Source organism: Scyliorhinus torazame, chromosome 24 (assembly GCF_047496885.1).
Source record: "Scyliorhinus torazame isolate Kashiwa2021f chromosome 24, sScyTor2.1, whole genome shotgun sequence".
NCBI classification, from domain to species: Eukaryota; Metazoa; Chordata; class Chondrichthyes; order Carcharhiniformes; family Scyliorhinidae; genus Scyliorhinus; species Scyliorhinus torazame.
The window spans coordinates 49,742,554-49,763,574 of NC_092730.1; the positions used below are offsets into that span (position 1 = coordinate 49,742,554).

At 43.7% G+C, this 21,021-nt stretch overlaps 3 non-coding genes across 3 annotated transcripts; 1 reads left to right on the forward strand and 2 right to left on the reverse strand.

Annotated features, from left to right (window-relative positions):
- Positions 1-518: 518 nt before the first annotated feature.
- Positions 519-600, reverse strand: trnas-gcu (transfer RNA serine (anticodon GCU)). The gene has a single exon. It is a non-coding gene; the product is annotated as a tRNA-Ser (tRNA).
- Positions 601-9,394: 8,794 nt separating this feature from the next.
- On the reverse strand, positions 9,395-9,476 carry trnas-uga (transfer RNA serine (anticodon UGA)). Its single transcript has one exon. It is a non-coding gene; the product is annotated as a tRNA-Ser (tRNA).
- Positions 9,477-10,182: 706 nt separating this feature from the next.
- trnak-cuu (transfer RNA lysine (anticodon CUU)) lies at positions 10,183-10,255 on the forward strand. The gene has a single exon. It is a non-coding gene; the product is annotated as a tRNA-Lys (tRNA).
- The last annotated feature ends 10,766 nt before the right edge of the window (positions 10,256-21,021 follow it).

Genomic DNA, 21,021 nt, shown 5'->3' on the forward strand with positions numbered 1-21,021 from the left:
GCCCGCCAAGCCCTTAAACAAAAGCTAAAACTCACAGCCTTTTTTCTATATCCTCATGAAGTGGACGAAACAGAGATCCAACAGACACGTCACAGACAAGAATGGGATTTGAATCCACGTGTGCAGAGTACAATGGATTATTGTGCATCACCTTAACCACGTGATACAACCCCTTTAGTTCATGTAACTTTAATATCTGACCTTGTCACAGACAAGTAGCCGAAGCACCCCACCAATGTACAATCAGGAGGACGTTCATCCACGAGAGGTGGCAGAAGGTAATAATGGGAGAAGTGAACCCGGTAACCTCGACTGCACAGTGGGTAGCCGAAGAAGAATTGGTGGCAATGTGGGGTTAAGCCCCAAACACGTCTGCCTCCATTCGTACTTCCGTTCGTCCCTCCTCTAACCCAACTCGATGCAAGTGGCCTGACAACTTGGAATAGTTTGTCACATCAGTGATTGCAGATCCATCGTGTAAAATGAATCCCGCTTCCGAGAAACAACGGGCGAAAAATCGACGAGGATGGGATTCGAACCCACGTGTGCAGAGCACAATGGATTAGCAGTCCATCGCCTTAACCACTCGGCCACCTCGTCGCACAAATTTTTGCGGCAATACGTCTTAATTCGTTTTGCACCCATGAACTGATGGAAATTATTTGCCTCTTTCTATTCAACCAGGTGTTCAACTGGGGGAATTGCAGTGGTGGTGGTATAGTGGTGAGCATCACTTCTTTTGAAACCGTTGACTCCGTTTCGATTCCCGGCCATCGCAGTAATAGTTGAATCGGATATTTTTGCGCGACATCCTGAGTTTCAAACTGAGGAAGACTGGTCAACTGTTTCTCATTCAGAATTTATGCGGATTATCTAAGTGAGGTGTTTAAGATGCGAAAAGGTGTAGATATTGTAGACGTGGAGTTGATGTTACCTGTTGTGGGGTAGTCTAAAACGAGAGGTCATCATCTTAGAATATGAGGCTGCAAATTTACAAAAGATTTAAAGAAAAACTACTTCTCCCAAAGGGTTGTAATTCTGTGGAATTCACTTCCTCAGAGTGTGGTGGATGCAGGGACAGTGAGAAAGTTAAGGAGGACTTAGAGAGACTTTTATTGGTAATGAGTTGAAGGGTTCTGGAGAACGGGCAGGACGGTGGTGTTGAGGCCATTATGTTTGATCAGGCAAGATCACATGGAAGGTTTTACGCCCAAGAGGCTGAATTGCACATCCCAGCTCCAATGTTATGTGTTCTCGGGAGCGAGGTGTTCTGGCTGATATCTCAATCGATCTCTTGTTCCGTAACATTTCAGGTAGCAGATGATGAACATTTCAGTCATGATCAAATGGCGGGCAGACTCGATGGGTCGAATGGCGTAACACTGCTCACATATCTGAAGAATCTATCGTTTGCGCGGCTTCATGACTTTCTAACTGAGGGAAAGAAATAGTTTCCAACTCAGAATTTGTGCGCAATTATGGGGGGAAGTGAATTAAATAACTTTCTCGTCATTTTCTAAAGTGGTTTCAATATGGAAAGTGTTCGATTATTCACAACCCCAAGTCCCAAACACTAAAAATCACAGCATTTTTCCGTCACCCTCATGAAGTGGATCAAACAGAGACACAACAGATACGTTACAGACGAGGATTGGATTCGAACTCAAGTGCGCAGAGCACAAAGGTTTCTTGTGCATCCCCTTAACCACGTGGTACAACTCCTTACGTCATGGAACTTTAATGTCTGACCTTCTCACAGACAAGTGACCGAAGCAACCCTCCAGTGCACAAACAGGAGGATGTTCATCCAGGAGAGGTGGCAGAAGGTAATTATGGGAGAAGTCAACCCGGTATCCTCGACTGTACTGTGTAGAGCCGAAGAAGAACTGGTGTCAAATAGCGGTTAAGCCCCAAACCCGTCTGCCTTCGTTCCTCCGTCCTCTAACCCAACTCGCTGCAATCTGGCCTGACAACTTGGAATAGATTGTCACATCAGTGATTGCAGATCCATCCAGGAAAAATAAGGCCCACGTCCGAGAAAAGTGGATTTAAAATCAACGAGAATGGAATTCGAACACACGTATGTAGAGTACAATGGATTAGTACTCCATCGCCTTAACCACTCGGCCACCTCGTCCCACAACTGCACATGTCAACAGGTTTTAATTCGTTTTGCATCCACGAACTGATGGAATGTATCTGCTTCCTTCTATTCACCTGGTGTTCAAAATTGAAAATGCAGCGATGGTGGGAGAGTGGTGAGCAAAGTTTTCTTCCAAGCAGTTGTTCCAGTTCGATTCCCGGTCATCGATCTAATAGTTGAATCGCATGTTATTGTGCGACATCGTGAGTTTTAAACTGAGGAAGACTTGTCCACAGTTTCTCACTCAGAATGTATGCGTAATTATCTAATTGAGATGTTCAAGGTACCAAAAGGTATGTAAAAAGTTGACGTGGGGCTGTTGCTTCCTCTTGTGGGGCATTCTAAAACGAGAGGTCATGCTCTTAGAATAACAGATTGCAATTTTAAAAAAGAATTGAGGAAAAACTACTCATCCCAAAGGGTTTATGATTCCGTGGAATTCGGTACCCCAGATTGCGTTGGATGGAGGGAGAGTGAGTAAGTTTAAGGAGGAGGTAGAGAGATTTTATTGGTAAGGAGTTCAAGGGATACGGAGAACGGGAAGACGGTGGAGTTGAGGCCAGGATGGGATCAGCCAACATCACATGGAAGGTGTTAGGCTCAGGAGGCTAAATTGCCTACCCCCGCTCCGAGGTCATGCGTTCTGGGGTGAAAGTGTTCCTGCTGATAACCCAATCGACCTCTTCGTCTGTAACATTGTAGGTCGCAGATGGGGAATATATCAGCCATAATAGAATGGCTGGGCAGACTCGATGGGTCTAATGGCTGAAGTCTGCTTCTTTATTTTATGAACTTACTTTTTGCGCGACTTTGTGAGTTTCAAACTGAGAGGACGGAACTGTTTCTAACTCAGAATTTATACGCAATTAGGTCAGGGAGTGAAATAAGTAGCTTTCTAACCTTTTTATAATGTGGTTTCAACATGGGCTGTGTTCGTCGAATTCACCACCCGCCAAGCCCGTGAACCAAAGCAAAAAATCACAGCATTTGTACTTCATGCTCATGAAGTGGACCAAACAGAGACACAACAGACACATTACAGACGAGGATGGGATTTGAATCCACGTGTGCAGAGTACAATGGATTATTGTGCGTCTCCTTAACCACATGATACAACTCATTTACTTCAATGGAATTTTAATATGCGATCTTATTACAGGCAAGTAGCCAAAGAACCCCTCCAGTCTACAAACAGGAGGAGGTTCATCCTGGAGAGGTGGGTGAGGAGAATTATGGGAGACGTCATCCCGGTAACCTCAACTGTACTGTGGGTAGCCGAAGAACTCGTGTCACGGTGCGGTTCCATTGACAACGTATCCAGAGGCACATATAGTGACGAAGACTGACAGGTTCAGAATGTCTCTTACACTCTCATACATTACCCGAGAGTGACAGGAATCCCCCATTTACAAACGGGACCAGAGAAGGGCAGAGAGAATGCACGTCACTCCCACATACAACATGTTGACGGATTCAACACAACCAAAATATAAGAAAAGATCATCACCACATATTATCTTCTTCGAAATCCCGCCGTCCCAACTTTAATAGAATAAAAACAATTTTTATCAGTTGTGTCTCACTCTAATCTGTGAACCTCTCTCTACCACAGTGTGTTGACATATACTGGCCACGACACAGAACCGCAACAGAGCGGGGGAGATTCACATGAACTGTCGTTGATAGAATGTGATCGGGTGGACGGAGAGGTGTTAGGAGTATGTAAAATTTAAACAATCTATATTCATGCATTTCCCAATGGAATTGGTGGAATTTGGGAGTGTTTATCTTGAGGATCAATTGAGCAGAGACTTTAAAGCATTTTATCTGTGGTTCCCTCTGTGTGAGCTTTACAATGTTGTACTGTGTCATGCTGTCTCCTTCATTCCTGGGACGAGACTGCAAGAAAGTTTCTGAAAGGTATTTGCTGCAAAGCAAACAGGAACGTGCGTGATGTTTACTTTTGCTGTGAGGTAGAATGTAAATAGCAGAGAATAGCCTCGATTCCTCGACCTCGGGCTAATGGCCCAGCACGCTTCCGCTGCGGCACTCTGCTCCTTAAACCAGGAGCTACAACAGTACTGCCTGGCTGTAGCCACACATCTATTCACTTCCACATTTGTTCTTTCAACAAGAATACACGTTTGAGCACACTGATTCTGGTCAGCATAGTTCAGATAATTTACTTTCGTGCTGAACGGTTGTTCTGTGAAGGGGATGTGATTTATTCTGTGACGTTGTTCTGATGAGAAACTGGGGAATGACTGGAATCATCTTCATAGAAGGAAGTTCGGGACGGCAGTTTCACCTCTCTGGGAACATTGATCACGCTCTTACTGATTTCTTCAAGCTTTGCTTCAAGTCCGACCCCAGAGAAGACAACTACGAGCAAAGTGGCGCAGCGGACGTGTGCTGGACACCCAAACCCAGAGGTCGATGGATCTAAACCAGCCTCTGCTATTTATATTCTCACTCACACGAAACGGAAACAAGTTGCTATATGTCAACAGCACATCTGCCTTTTCCTTTATTAGTATCAAAGTTTTGCTTTCAGTCTGATCCGCTCTTTGGCACCGGTTCTTCAGCTACCCACAGTACAGTCGAGGAGACTAAGTTGAGTTCTCCCAGAACATTCTTCTGGCTCCTCTAGTGGATGAACGTTCACCTGATTGGACAGTGGAGGGGTTCTTCGGCTACTTGTCCGTGAAAGCAGTACCGGAAGCAGCTGTGGAGAGAGATTGCAGTCGCCAGAATGCAACTCTCCATTTGTACACTTCACGTCGCTCAGATCTTAGACTCTCAATAGCTTCGTGTGAGGAAGAGGTAGAGCGGGAATTCGGTTCTTGTTGATTGGAGCAAACTGTTCTATGCAGCAATGAGAAGCTCCTTCACCCCCAGCGGGTTGGATAAGGATGGCACTCATATAAGGGCTCTGGCTAGGGATTAAAAGTAGGGAAAGCATCTATTGTTTGAAATGAAATGACGATGAAGATAGAATTTATGTCGATTTGCAAGTGGATCTTAGTTTGGACGACAGCCGAGTGGTCTAAGTTGCTGCGTTTAGATCGAAGTCTCGACTCGAGGCGTGGGTTCGACTCCCACAACTGATATTGCCTTTTTTCTCCATGAGGTTAAATTTCTCCAGCAATATTTTCAACATCAGGAAGATCCAATACCTCCCTTTCAGTGGAAAAGCGTTGGTCTCAGGACATGAGATTCTTGTTTAAATACGCACAGCAAGACCACACAGGCAAAAGCGCAGTTAATGCCTCGATAATCTGCTTCAGTGACTCTGGTTGAGGAATTAATATTGAGCACAGGACTCCGGATAAAATTCGTCTTATCTTCTTGTAAATAGTCTGGCTGGTTGGAGTGATTACATCCGTCTGAGAGGGGAAGTTGGAAACTCGGTTTCTATTGTGATTTACTGCTGGATAAAACTTTATTTCCTTATTGGCCCCCTGTGAGGTATTACTGGATATCGTTATTTCTCTATATTGCCCCTCTGTTGGGTACTATTGGATAACGTTTCCAGTCCAGCTTTGACAAATGGTCACCTGGACTCGAAACGTTTGCTCTTTCCTCTCCCTACAGATGCTGTCAGATCTGCTGAGACTTTAAGGCATTTTCTCTGTGGTTCCCGATGTGTGAGCTTTACAATGTTGTACTGCGTCATGCTGTCTCCTTCATTCTTGGGACTAATGTCGGGATGAGACTGCAAGAATGTTTCTGATAGGTATTTGCTGCAAAGCAAACAGGAACGTGTGTTATGTTTTCTTTTTGTGTCAGGGAGAATGTAAATAGCAGAGAACTACCTCGATTCCTCGACCTCGGGCGAATGGCCCAGCACGCTTCCGCTGCGGCACTCTGCTCCTTAAACCAGGAGCTACGATTTTACTGCCCTGCGGTAGCCACACAGGTATTCACTTCCTCATTTTTTTTCTTTCAACTAGAACACACGTTTGAGCACAGTAATTCTGGTCAGCATATTTCAGATAATTTACTTGCGTTCTGAATGTTGTTCTGTGAAGGTGATGTGATTTCTTGTGTGACGTTGTTCTGATGATAAAGTGGGGAGTGACTGGAATCACCTTCATAGAATGATGTTCGGGGCGGCAGTTTCACCTCTCTGGGAACATTGATCACGCTGTTATTGATTTCTTCAAACATTGCCTCAAGTCCGACCCCGGACAGAGTCAACCACGAGCAGCGTGGAGCAGCGGCCCATAACCCAGTGGTCGATGGATCGAAACCACTCTCTGCTATATATATTCTCAATCACACCAAACGAAAACAAGTCGCTATTTGTCAGCAGCACATCTACCTTTTTCTTTATTAGTATCAACGTTTTGCTTACAGTCTGATCCGCTCTTTGACACCTGTTCTTCAGCTACCCACAGTATAGTCGAGGTGACAAAGTTGACTTCTCCCAGAACACTCTTCTGGCGCCTCTCCTGGATGAACGTTCTCCTGTTTGGAAAAAGGAGGGATTCTTCGGCTACTTGTCTGTGAAAGCAGCACCGGGAGCAGCTGTGGAGAGAGAATGCAGTCGTCAGGATGCAACTCTCCAATTGGATACTTCACGTCGCTCAGATCTTAGGCTTTCAATATCTTCGAGTGAGGAACAGGTAGAGCGGGAATTCGTTCCTGGTTAATTGGAGCAAACTGATCAATGCAGCAATGAGGAGCTCCTTAACCCTCAGCGGCCTGGACAAGGATGACACTCAGATACAGGACTCTGGCTGGTGTTCAAAAGTAGGATAAGCATATCTTGTTTGAAATGGAATGACGATGAAGATAGAATTTGAGACGATGTGTGCACGGATCTTAGTTTCGCCGACAACGCATCAGGGTGACCGAGCGGTCAAAGGTTCAGGTCGCAGTCTCTTCTGGAAGCGTGGGTGCGAATCCTACTCCTGATATTGACCTTTCCCCCACGAGGTTAATTTTCTCCAGCGAGATTTTCAACCTCACGAATGTCCAATACCTTCCTTTCAATGGAAAAGCGTTGGTCTCAGGACATGAGATTCCCGCTTAAATACGCACAGCAAGACCACACAGGCAAAAGCGCAGTTAATGACTCGATAATCTGCTTCAGTGACTTTGGTTGAGGAATTAATATTGATCCCAGGACTCCGGGTAAAATTCGTCTTCTCTTGGAAATAGTCAGGCAGGTTCGATTGTTCACATCCGCCCGAGAGGGGAATATGGGAACTTAGTTTCTATTGTGATTTGTTGCTCGATAAAGCTTTATTTCCTTATATGCCCCCTGTGAGTTATTAATGGATATCGTTATATATCTATATTGCCCCTTTGTGGGGTACTACTGGATATCGTATCCGGTCCAGCTTTGACAAAGTGTCATCTGGACTCGAAACGTTAACTCTTTTCTCTCCCTACAGATCTGGTCAGTCTTGCTGAGACTTTAAAGCATTTTCTCTGTGGTTCCCTCTGTGTGAGCTTTACAATGTTGTAATGTGTCATGCTGTCTGCTTTATCCTGGGTTTAATGTCGGGATGAGACTGCAAGAAAGTTTCTGATAGGTATTTGCTGCAAAGCAAACAGGAACGTGCGTTATTTTTACTTTTCGTGTCAGGGAGGATGTAAATAGCAGAGAATAGCCTCGATTCCTCGACCTCGGGCTAATGACCCAACACGCATCCGCTGCGGCACTCTGCTCCTTAAACCAGGACCTACAACATTTCTGCCCTGCGGTAGCCACACAGCTATGCACTTCCTCATTTTTTCTTTCAACAAGAACACACGTTTGAGCACACTGATTCTGGTCAGCATAGTTCAGATCATTTACTTTCGTGCTGAATGGTTATTCTGTGAAGGGGATGTGATTTCTTCTGTGACGTTGTTCTGATGGGAAAGTGGGGAGTGACTGGAATCACCTTCATAAAATGAAGTTCGGGGCGGCAGTTTCATCTCTCCGGGAACATTGATTACTCTGTTACTGATTTCTTCAAGCTTTGCCTGTATTTATAGAACGAATACACAAACAATGAAGCGGGAGAATGTATTAAATCAGAGATTGGATATTCTTGTAACCAATACGGCTGTAATGGGAATCCTTCATTTTCCGATAAATCGGGATGAACAGATCGCTCAGTCAGAAATCAGATATCTGGGGATTTAAATGTGATTACTACAGTGATAATATTAACCATGTTAATGTTATTTTGCTCCAATTGAAACGTATCACGAATACCTCGTTAACTTGTTGCACAACTTGCTTTCAGCCAGGAGATGGCAGCAGTGCGCAAAAGTTTGGGTCTCCTGATTGTGTCCACAGATCTCGATAGGAATGGAGCTGCTGCTTCCCGGGGAGCTGCCAAGCAAGAGGCACAGATACTGACCAACTGCACCCGCTCCAAATAGATTCCCCAAATTACTGAACAAAACAAAAACAAGCACAAATCATATTTTAAGAAACTATGACAGTGACTCTGAAAACAATACACCATCACGTCTGAAAGAATCGATTTGCTGTAACTAATTAAAGATGAACCGTTTCAATATCAGCCGTAATTCCTTACCAGTTCTCAGACAGGCACCGACTAGTTAGAAGTTTGCTTCACTTTTCAAGGTCTGGCTCAATAAAATCAATCACAGGCCCATGATCTGCTTTCCTCCTGTCCTCAGACACATCCACTTTGTACAAGGGTGCACTAACTGGTTTTCAGAGTAAGAGTCAGACTGCAGTCACTTCCTTCTCCCTCGATCCCTTTATCCCTGAACCACCTCACAACCAGGAATGGAACTTCTCACAGAGCCAAGAATGGAATAGTTTGTCGATTCTTCCACTGATTCAGGACCACCCATCGCCAGGATGTATTCGTCCAAAAGAGTTGGGATGAAATAGGGCTGAGTTTCACTGTATCCAATCAGTCCCCGGAGAAGCACAAAGACAGTGAGTGAGGGAGAGAGAAAGAAACAAAGAAACAGATAGAGAGATAAAATATGTTCCATTTCTAACACGATCTTTTTACCCCAAAAAACTTTCAGCTGAATGAAACCGAACCACGTTTCCATTCGCTGCCGTTGCTGCTTCTCCTTCCAAACGTTGCAGGAAACGTTATTATTGATTGATTGTTGTTTTGAGTGCGAGCTTCTTTATATTTCGTTCAGTTTCCAAAACGAATGCTGAACATCTGACTGACTCAAACCGTTCATTTACAAACATTCCAATTCATTCTCGAGTCAGTGGCTTGCGCGAGGAGTTTAGCAAACACTTCGAAACACAGTCGCTGCGAGCAGAGTTCGAACCAGCGTGGGGAAGCCCCACGGGATTTCAAGTCTAACGCCTTAACCACTCAGCCATCGCAGCTGTGTCTAGTGTGCCATTCATTAGTAATTTGGTCGATAGAATACATTCTAAAACCAGCCTGGAATCACTCCAGGAAGTTATTGCATTCAAACGATCAACGGGGCCCCGGTGTTTATGTGAGGAGGGGTTGAATCTTCGTGGAAAATGACCATTGGATTTGGAGAGAGGCCTTGAGAGACTCGAAAACCTCAGCTCCCTAAACGCACAATTCCACCGATTAAATAGATTGTGGAACAACATCAGTTACATTGGAAATATATTAGAAATTCAAATGGAACAGGACCACACTTTACAGTCTGGAAGAAAATTTAAATGATGAAATCTAGAAATTACAGCACAGAAGGAGACTTCTGCAGGCCGAACGGTCACCTGATGACGCAACTAAAATGGTCACGTGTCGGGATTTCGGCAGTTCCCCGGATCGCGGTCAGAGCACACGCCAGGAGGTGCTGCTCAATTATTAAGTCAGTTATTTTTTATTACATGTCATTGGTCGTCAGTCATTGAGAGACCAGCATTCCTACATGGTATCAGGAGTGGGCAGTATGGCAGAACGTCTTCACCGCATCAACATGCTTGTATCACAGAATCGTAGAATATCCAGCTCAGAAGTAGGCCATTCGGCCCAACAAGTCAGCACTGACCTTCCGAATGAGCACCGCAGCAACTCTCTTCAAGAAGAGGTTTAATAGACAATGCACCAGCAGCCCGGCTAGCTCAGTCGGTAGAGCATGGGACTCTTAATCCCAGGGTCGTGGGTTCGAGCCCCACGTTGGGCGATTTCTTGTTATTATCTTAAAATATTGATGCTGAATGAACTGTCTTCATAACAGGAACACAAGGTTATGTCCCTTGACTGGGAATCCAGAGGTCTAAAGGAACCTCGTGACAAAATTTAATAAATATGTAATTAAAATTTCGTCTCAGAAACAGCGCAGAAAGGTTCTGCTTCCGACGGATCTTACTTCCACAACTGGGAACACATTACACAACAGATAATGATTTGACACAACGACAGTGAAGATCTGTCACCGGCAGTGTCACGGTTCCATGGCAGAGAGCACGGCTACACAGCAGAGAGCTCAGTTACACAGCAAGATATAATTTTACAAACAGGGTCTCTCTGTGTGCAGCAGAAAACACATTTTCCTAAAAAAAACAGTTTCTCCATCTCGGCACCTTTTCTGTGTGTCATTGTATGTGTGTCCTGATAGTCTCTTCGTGATTTTTTGTGTATCTTTCTCTGTCTGTTACAGCAGTGCTGCTGTTATGTATTAATCTCACTTTTCCCAAACAGTAATTGTGATTGATAGATACAGAAACATTTCCAAACTGACATTCAGTACCAATGACTGATAGAGACTGAATCCCACCCTCACATACAGTCCCAGACATTGACTCATAATGAAGGAATCCTGCTCTCACAAACTATTGAGACTGAGGTGCAGAGTGTTCCCTCCACTCGCGAATACTACCTGTGATTTACAGAGACAGAACACATCTCAGCCAGGTGAGTAGCAGAGTTTGATGGGTACAACATGTATTCCACAATCACCTTCTCTGCGCCAGATAATCAGATGCAGACGACATGCGGCGTCTGTGTTGGTTTAACAAGGGTTTTACCCAAGAACAGGAACAGATTTACACAATATCAGGGTATAAGGCGTAGGAGCAGAAGTAGGCCATTCAGCCCATCGAATATGCTCCGCATTTCAATGAGATCATGCTTGATCTGATATATGACGTGTTATGGCCTTATACGGTGGCATATTATCACAGTGGTTACCTCACAGAGCCAGCGATCCGGGTTCAATTCCAGCTTTTGGTCACTGACTGTGTGGAGTTTGCACTTTCTCTCCGTGTCTGTGTGGGTTCCCTCCGGGTGCTGCGATTTCCTCACACAGTCCAAATGTGTGCGGGTTAGGTGGACTGTCCATGCTAAATTGCCCCTTAGTGTTCAGAAAGTTGGGTGGTGTTACAGGGATGTGATGGGGACACAGAGGCTCTTTCAGAATATCGTTGCCGAGCCCATTGGAAGAATGGCCTCCTTTTACATTTTAATGATCTCATGATAATACTCATGTCCACTTTCCCGGCATTTTATCTCTAGATTTCACGATGAACCTTTAAAACCAGCAATCCCACCAAGCCTCAGGTAGCGGTAACTCCTCAATGGTCGTTAATTTCCCGGCTGTCAGTCATTTGGCCAGTCTTGAGTGAAGTCACATCCTGGAAATGACATACATTGATCCAGTTCTAAAATAAATTAAGTCGCTCTAGTCCCTGATGACCGTAGGCCCTTTGAGTCTAAGATCTGACTGGTGGTGATTTAACCTGAGGATCACCATACTTCAGGCGAGGATCAATAATAATAATACTAATAATCTCTTATTGTCACAAGTAGGCTTCAATCAAGTTACTGTGAAAAGCCCGGAGTCGCCACATTCCGGCGCCGGTTCGGGGAGGCTGGAACGGGAATTGTGAGATGGCGGGGTTTTCATGTTTCAGGTCGAGTATAACCGTGTGATCTCTATCTAATTAATTTGGTTTTGCTTCTGCTAATCTTGTCTCACAGTGAGGCAAACCTCACTGATTTGATAGACGAGTGATCGTTCTTCAGTCTTGTCATTGTCGGACCCGCTGAATATGGAGGCATATCCTGTGTGGCAGGATTTAGCTCCAACTCAAGCTATAAGTTTGTGGATGATACCACTGCGGTAGGTCGTATCGCAAACAATGACGAATCAGATGCAGGAGGGAGATAAATCACATGGTTGCATAGTGCACTGTCATGTGAGTGTACATTTAAGACATGTAAGTTTAAGCAATGCACATTTAAGAAAACAGTGATGTCAGAGAGTGGGTTGAGCTGGGCTTTAGGTCAGCCATTTTGCAGATTTTTACTTTCCGTTTAAAAAGCAGTTTGTGTGTGTCTGTGTGTTTCCAGAGAGCTGCAAGTTTGAAAAGAGATTGGGAGTGTCTTCGTTTGCAGGGTGCTGGATCTCTGACATAAAAGACCATCTCTGGATCATTTGGGTGATTTAAACTGATAATTGTAAAGCCTTCAACCTGATGTGATTCTGTTTAAAGGTGTTAAGTCTCTTGGAAGTTTGAAGGAACATTTTAAGGAATTGTTTCTGTTGCGATATTTTCTGAGTTATCTTTGAAGTAAGGGGCGTTAAGAGATCCAATGTTTATTTAAGATGTTAAGTTGAGTTCATGGAATAAACAGTGCTTTGTGTTTAAAAGCCCACGAGTCCATAATTGTATAATAATAATACACCAAGGGAAAAAGCCGTGTGCCAGGAAAAGCAACAAATCCATTAAAGGGAGAGGTTGGTTGAACTCCATGATACATTTTGGGGTTCTGAAAACGCCTCACCCATAGAAATTGGGGGCTCGTCCGGGATAAAAGTCTATCTATTGGATTGGCTTGTGTGAACTTAAAGACAGTGAAGGATTGTTCCTTTTCCGGTGTGGTATTTTAGTTTACGTGGGGAGAGTGTTGTGAACAATGGTTCTTTCAGAGGCTCAGAGGTTTTTGTGGGTGGAGAATGTCACACGAAGTACTTTACGGGCAGAAACGAACAGCAGACTGTTAGATTTGGCAAGAACATTGCAGTTAACCTTACCTGACAAAATGCGAAAAGATGAAGTAATTATGGCGGTGGTTAAGCATTTAAATTTGCATGCGATAGAGTTTGACTCATTGGAAATGGCAAAAATTCAGTTGCAAATTAAACAAATGGAACATGAGAAAGAATGAAAGCGGCTTAGAACATAGAACATAGAACAATACAGCGCAGTACAGGCCCTTCGGCCCACGATGTTACACCGAAACAAAAGCCATCCAACCTACACTATGCCATTATCATCCATATGTTTATCAAATAAACTTTTAAATGCCCTCAATGTTGGCGAGTTCACTACTGTAGCAGGTAGGGCATTCCACGGCCTCACTACTCTTTGCGTAAAGAAACTACCTCTGACCTCTGTCCTATATCTATTACCCCTCAGTTTAAAGTTATGTCCCCTCGTGCCAGCCATATCCATCCGCGGGAGAAAGCTCTCACTGTCCACCCTATCCAACCCCCTGATCATTTTGTATGCCTCTATTAAGTCTCCTCTTAACCTTCTTCTCTCCAACGAAAACAACCTCAAGTCCATCAGCCTTTCCTCGTAAGATTTTCCTTCCATACCAGGCAACATCCTGGTAAATCTCCTCTGCACCCGCTCCAAAGCCTCCACGTCCTTCCTATAATGCGGTGACCAGAACTGTACGCAATACTCCAAATGCGGCCGTACCAGAGTTCTGTACAGCTGCAACATGACCTCCCGACTCCGGAACTCAATCCCTCTACCAATAAAGGCCAACACTCCATAGGCCTTCTTCACAACCCTATCAACCTGGGTGGCAACTTTCAGGGATCTATGTACATGGACACCTAGATCCCTCTGCTCATCCACACTTTCAAGAACTTTACCATTAGCCAAATATTCCGCATTCCTGTTATTCCTTCCAAAGTGAATCACCTCACACTTCTCTACATTAAACTCCATTTGCCACCTCTCGGCCCAGCTCTGCAGCTTATCTATATCCCTCTGTAATCTGCTACATCCTTCCACACTATCGACAACACCACCGACGTTAGTATCGTCTGCAAATTTACTCACCCACCCTTTTGCGCCTTCCTCTAGGTCATTGATAAAAATGACAAACAGCAACGGCACCAGAACAGATCCTTGTGGTACTCCACTTGTGACTGTACTCCATTCTGAACATTTCCCATCAACCACCACCCTCTGTCTTCTTTCAGCTAGCCAATTTCTGATCCACATCTCTAAATCACCCTCAATCCCCAGCCTCCGTATTTTTTGCAATAGCCTACCGTGGGGAACCTTATCAAACGCTTTGCTGAAATCCATATACACCGCATGAACTGCTCTACCCTCGTCTACCTGTTCAGTCACCTTCTCAAAGAACTCAATAAGGTTTGTGAGGCATGACCAACCCTTCACAAAGCCATGCTGACTATCCCTGATCATATTATTCCTATCTAGATGATTATAAATCTTGTCTCTTATAATCCCCTCCAAGAGTTTACCCACTACAGACGTGAGGCTCACCGGCCTATAGCTGCCGGGGTTGTCTCTGCTCCCCTTTTTGAACAAAGGGACCACATTTGCTGTCCTCCAGTCCTCTGGCACTATTCCTGTAGCCAATGATGACATAAAAATCAAAGCCAAAAGTCCAGCAATCTCTTCCCTGGCCTCCCATAGAATCCTAGGATAAATCCCATCAGGTCCCGGGGACTTATCTATTTTCAGCCTGTCCAGAATTGCCAACACCTCTTCCCTACGTACCTCAATGCCATCTATTCTATTAGCCTGGGGCTCAGCATTCTCATCCACAACATTATCTTTTTCCTGAGTGAATACTGACGAAAAATATTCATTTAGTATCTCGCCTATCTCTTCAGACTCCACACACAATTTCCCATCCCTGTCCTTGACTGGTCCTACTCTTTCCCTAGTCATTCGCTTATTCCTGACATACCTATAGAAAGCTTTTGGGTTTTCCTTGATCCTTCCTGCCAAATACTTCTCATGTCCCCTCCTTGCTCGTCTTAGCTCTCTCTTTAGATCCTTCCTCGCTACCTTGTAACTATCCATCTCCCCAACCGAAACTTCACACTTCATCTTCACATAGGCCTCCTTCTTCCTCTTAACAAGAGATTCCACTTCCTTGGTAAACCACGGTTCCCTCGCTCGACGCCTTCCTCCCTGTCTGACCGGTACATACTTATCAAGAACACGCAGTAGCTGATCCTTGAACAAGCCCCACTTATCCAGTGTGCCCAACACTTGCAGCCTACTTCTCCACCTTATCCCCCCCAAGTCACGTCTAATGGCATCATAATTGCCCTTCCCCCAGCTATAACTCTTGCCCTGCGGTGTATACTTATCCCTTTCCATCATTAACGTAAACGTCACCGAATTGTGGTCACTGTCCCCAAAGTGCTCTCCTACCTCCAAATCCAACACCTGGCCTGGTTCATTACCCAAAACCAAATCGAACGTGGCCTCGCCTCTTGTTGGCCTGTCAACATATTGTTTCAGGAAACCCTCCTGCACACACTGTACAAAAAACGACCCATCTATTGGACTCGAACTATATCTTTTCCAGTCAATATTTGGAAAGTTAAAGTCTCCCATAATAACTACCCTGTTACTTTCGCTCATATCCAGAATCATCTTCGCCATCCTTTCCACTACATCCCTAGAACTATTAGGAGGCCTATTAAAAACTCCCAACAGGGTGACCTCTCCTTTCCTGTTTCTAACTTCAGCCCATACTACCTCGGAAGAAGAGTCCCCATCTCGCATCCTCTCCGCCACCGTAATACTGCTCTTGACTAGCAGCGCCACACCTCCCCCTCTTTTGCCACCTTCTCTGAGCTTACTAAAACACCTAAACCCCGGAACCTGCAACATCCATTCCTGTCCCTGCTCTATCCATGTCTCCGAAATGGCCACAACATCGAAGTCCCAGGTACCAACCCACGCTGCCAGTTCCCCTACCTTGTTTCGTATACTCCTGGCATTGAAGTAGACACACTTCAAACCACCTACCTGAACACTGGCCCCCTCCTGCGATGTCAAATCTGTGCTCCTGACCTCTATACTCTCATTCTCCCTTACCCTAAAACTACAATCCAGGTTCCCATGCCCCTGCTTGAATATGAGAGGGAGAGAGAGGAAAAAGAAAGAGAAAGAGAGAGAGAGGAAAAAGAAAAGGAGAGAGCAGAAAGGCAAAAAGAAAGAATAGTCCTAGCAGAACAAAAAGAAAAAGAAATGGAAATACAGAGGAGGGAAAAAGATAAAGAGAGCGAGTTTGAACTTCAGAAAATGGCCATGAAACATGACATTCAGTTAACATTGGCAGACGTAAAGGGAAACGTACAGCTGGATGATAGTGATGAGGATAGTGTGAAAGCGCGTCACAGTCGAAGGCTTGGTGGGAAACTATTTAAATATGTCCAAGCACTGCCACGGGTTGACGAGAAGGAAGTGGAAGCCTTTTTCATTTCATTTCAGAAGGTAGCTAAACAAATGAAATGGCCACAGGACATGTGGGCGTTACTGATTCAAACAAAGCTGGTAGGTAGAGCTAGTGAAGTGTTTGCATCACGACCGGAGGTGGAATCTGGAACGTATGAGCAGGTGAAGAAACCCATCTTAAGTGCATCTGAGCGAGTGCCTGAAGCTTACAGACTAAGGTTTAGAAATTTAAGGAAAGAATTTGGTCAAACATACATGGAGTTTGAAAGGCTGAAACAGAGTAATTTTGATAGGTGGATAAGGGCTTTGAAAATAGACCAAATGTATTAAGTTCTCAGAAAATTATACTTTTGGAGGAGTTTAAAAATTCAATTCCTGATGTAGTGAGAACTCATGTGGAAGAACAGAAGGTTAGAGCTGCGAAATTAGTATCGGAAATGGCAGATGATTATGAATACGTTCATAAATCAAAGATTGTTTTCCGACATCAGTTTCAGCCGATGAGGGATAGAAACTGGGGACATGAGAAATACTCAAGTGGTAAAGGTAAAGGTGATATGATGGGAGACAATAAAGGGAGTGTACCTCTGATTAAAAAAGAAATCCAGGAGGGTGGAAAAGAAATGAAAAGTTTCAAATGTTTTCACTGTAATAAACTAGGCCATTAAAGTCACAGTGTTGGTGGTTGAAGACAAGCACTGAGAAGGGTGATGTGGTAAAACAGGATATGACGGTGGGGTTTGTAAGAGTGGTAAAGGAAATCCCAAGGGACGCGAAGGAGGTGCAAACAATTGTACAGCCTGTTCAAGAAGTAATTGTTAAGAAGGTGCCAGATGTATTTAAAGAATTTACTTGTGTGGGTAGAATTTACTTATGTGTATCAAGAGGAGCAGGTGAAGAAGTCACAATGTTTTGAGATACAGTGGCTAGTCAATCTTTAATGGTAAAAATGAGGAATTATGTAGTTTGGGAAGAATGTTGCCAGAAAAGGTGGTGATATGTGGAATTCAGGGTGAGAGGAGTCGCGTTCCATTGGATAAGGTGAGGTTGGAAAGTCCAGTGAAGAATGGTGAAGAGGTAGTAGGAGTAATAGATAAACTATCTTGTCCAGGAATTCAGTTTATCTTGGGTAATGATATACCTGCATCGCAGGTGGGAGTGATGCCTACTGTGGTTGATAAGCCAGTGGAAAATCAGTCAACTGAAGTGTTGAAGGACGAATATCCTGGGATTTTGCCGGTTTGTGTAGGAACAAGGTCGCAAAGTTACAGGTTAAGACAAGAGGAGAAATCAAAGAGTAAAGGTGAAGTTGAAGTGCAATTGTCAGCAACAATTTTTGATCAGATGGTTGAAAAAGAACAAGAACAGGTGGAGGATGAGGCGGATATTTTTAGTTCAGGAATATTTGCGGAGTTATAACAGAAAGATGTAGAAATAAAACGGATATATCAGAAAGCATATACGGAAGAGGAATCTGAGAGTATACCCATGAGTTATTACCGTAAACATGATGGCCTGATGAGAAAATGGAGACCTGTACATATGCAGGCGGATGAAAAGTGGGCAGAAGATCATCAAGTAGAATTGCCGGTAGGGTATAGAAAGGAGGTGTTGCGAGTTGCACATGAGGTACCAGTGGGAGGTCATTTGGGAATAAGGAAAACACAAGCTAAAATCCAGAATTGTTTTACCCGCCTGGACTACATAAAGATGTAGTTAAATTTTATAAATCATGTCGCACATGTCAAGTGATAGGGAAACCTCAAGCAGTGATAAAACCAGCGCCCTTAATACCCATTCCAGCATTTAAGGAATCTTTTACAAGGGTCCTAATCGATTGTGTAGGACCGCTTTCTAAAACAAAAAGTGGGAATCAATATCTTTTGACTGTAATCGATGTGTCTACTAGGTTTACAGAGGCCATTCCAGTACATAATATTACAGCTAAAAGGATTGTGGAGGAGTTACTTCATTTCTTTACTAGATATGGACTACCACCAGAAATTCAATCCGATCAAGGAACTAATTTGACTTCAAAGTTATTCAAAGAAGTTATGGATAGCTTAGGAATAAAACAATTTAAATCAACTGCGTCCAATCCTGAATCGCAGGGAGCGTCAGAAAGTTTGCATCAGACATTAAAGCCAATGTTGAGGCCGTATTGTCAAGATTAACCAGAGGATTGGGATAAATGAATCCCATTCGTATTGTTTGCAATTAGGGATGCACCTAATGAGTCTACCAAATTTAGTCCTTTAGTCCGCCTAAATTGATTAAGGAAAAATTGGTGGGTGCGAAATCGGAAATTACACTATTTTATTACGTGTCAAATTTTAGGAAACGATTAAATAGAGCAGGTGGATTGGCTAGACAACATTTGAAAGTTGTACAAAATGGAATGAAATGGGTAGCGGACAAGAAATCCAAAGTTCGTAGTTTCTCCAGTGGGGATAAAGTTGTTACCAGTGGCAGGGGAGCCTTTAAAAGCTAGGTTTAGTGGACAGTATCAGATTGAAAGGAAATTAAGTGAGGTGAATTAAGTGGTAAAAACACCAGATAGAAGGAAGACTCACCGAGTGTGTCATGTGAATATGCTTAAAAGGTACTTCGAAAGGGAAGGAGAGAAAAAGGAGGTTTTAATGATTCTAACTCAAAGTGACGAACCAAATCCAGATGACTGTGAATTTGACATCCTCAAATTAAATGGGATAATGAGGATGTTCTTAAAATTTGGTATGAATTGTTAAGTTACCTTCCAGAGGAAAAACGAACTGACCAGAAAGAGTTATTGAAATCACATGGGCAAGTTTGTAGTGATAAATTGGGTAGTATTAAAATGGCTATACATGATGTAGATGTAGGAAATGCTGTTCCTATCAAACAACATTCATATAGACTTAATCCTTTAAAATTGGCACTGGTTAACAAAGAGATTGAGAGTATGCTTAAAATGGCATAATTGAAGTGGGTAGCAGCCAATGGAGCTCACCCATAGTGATGGTACCTAAACCAGACGGTACCCAACGGTTGTATGTGGACTATAGAAAGGCGAATGCAGTTACAAGAACTGACTCTTACCCTATCCCACGTTTGAATGATTGCATTGAGAAAGTAGGACAATCTGCTTTTATTTCCAACTTCCAGATATGGAAAGAACATTTAAAGCATCGTATGGAGTTCTTCGATCGACTTCAGGTGGCGGGGTTGGTAACGAAACTAGCCGAAAGTGAATTTGCAGGAGCCCGAATCACTTTCCTTGAGGAGTTTCTGATACCCTCAAGAGGAAGGGAAATAATGCGATTTCTTAGAATGAGTGGATTTAATCGAACTTTAGTGCAAACGTTTTGTGGCGTGATTACTCCACTGATGGAATTGCTGAAGAAACGTAAAAATATTCAATGGACGCGTACTTTCAACAGGCATTTGACTGCCTGAAAGCTGTGATCACCAATGTTCCTGTATTGGAGAATTGCAAGGGATTATGTGGTCAGATTGAACTAAAGTATCTGATTCTAAAGAGAAATGCAGAGTAGTCGAGGAATGGATGGATCAGAAGGAGGCCATTCAGTCCTTCGAGTCTGCAACGGTTCTTGGAAAGAGCACCCTACCCAAGGTCAACACCGCCACCCTATCCCCATAACCCAGTAACCCCACCCAACACCAAGGGCAATTTTGGACACTAAGGGCAATTTATCATGGCCAATCCACCTAACCCGCACATCTTTGGATTGTGGGAGGAAACCGGAGCATCCGGAGGAAACCCATGCACACACGGGGAGGATGTGCAGACTCCGCACAGACAGTGACCCAAGCCAGAATCGAACCTGGGACCCTGGAGCTGTGAAGCAATTGTGTTATCCACAAGGCTACCGTGCTTCCCCCGTGCAGCGATCTCGTGCAGAGATTTTGTTCAAATGATCAATCAAGAAGGATTTCGGTTGGAGGAAGAAGGACAAAGAAAAAATGGACTATATTATTAGACCTGTTTGCATGTGTTGTTTTTTTTTAAGCGAAAGTGTATATTTACTGTGTATATTTCTTAGTGAATGGTGCAAAAGTGAAAAATGAAACCATCTTGAAATTGAAGTTTTTTTTTCTTGGGTGGAGGTGTCATGTAAGAGTACCTTTAAGACATGGATGTTTGAGCAATGTACCTTTAAGAAAACAGTGATGCCAGAGAGTGGGTGGAGCTGGGCTTTAGGTCAGCCATTTTTCATGTTTTTACTTTCAGTTTAAAAAGCAGCTTGTGTGTGACTGTGTGTTTCCAGGGAGCTGCAAGTTTGAAAAGAGCTTGGGAGTGTCTGTGTTAGCAGGGAGCTGGATCTCTGACATAAAGGACCATCTTTGGATCATTTGGGTGATTTAAACTGATGATTGTAAAGCCTTTAACCTGATGTGATTCTGTTTCAAGGTGTTAAGTCTCTTGGAAGTTTGAAGGAACAGTTTAAGGAATTATTTACTGTTGCAATATTTTCTGAGTTAT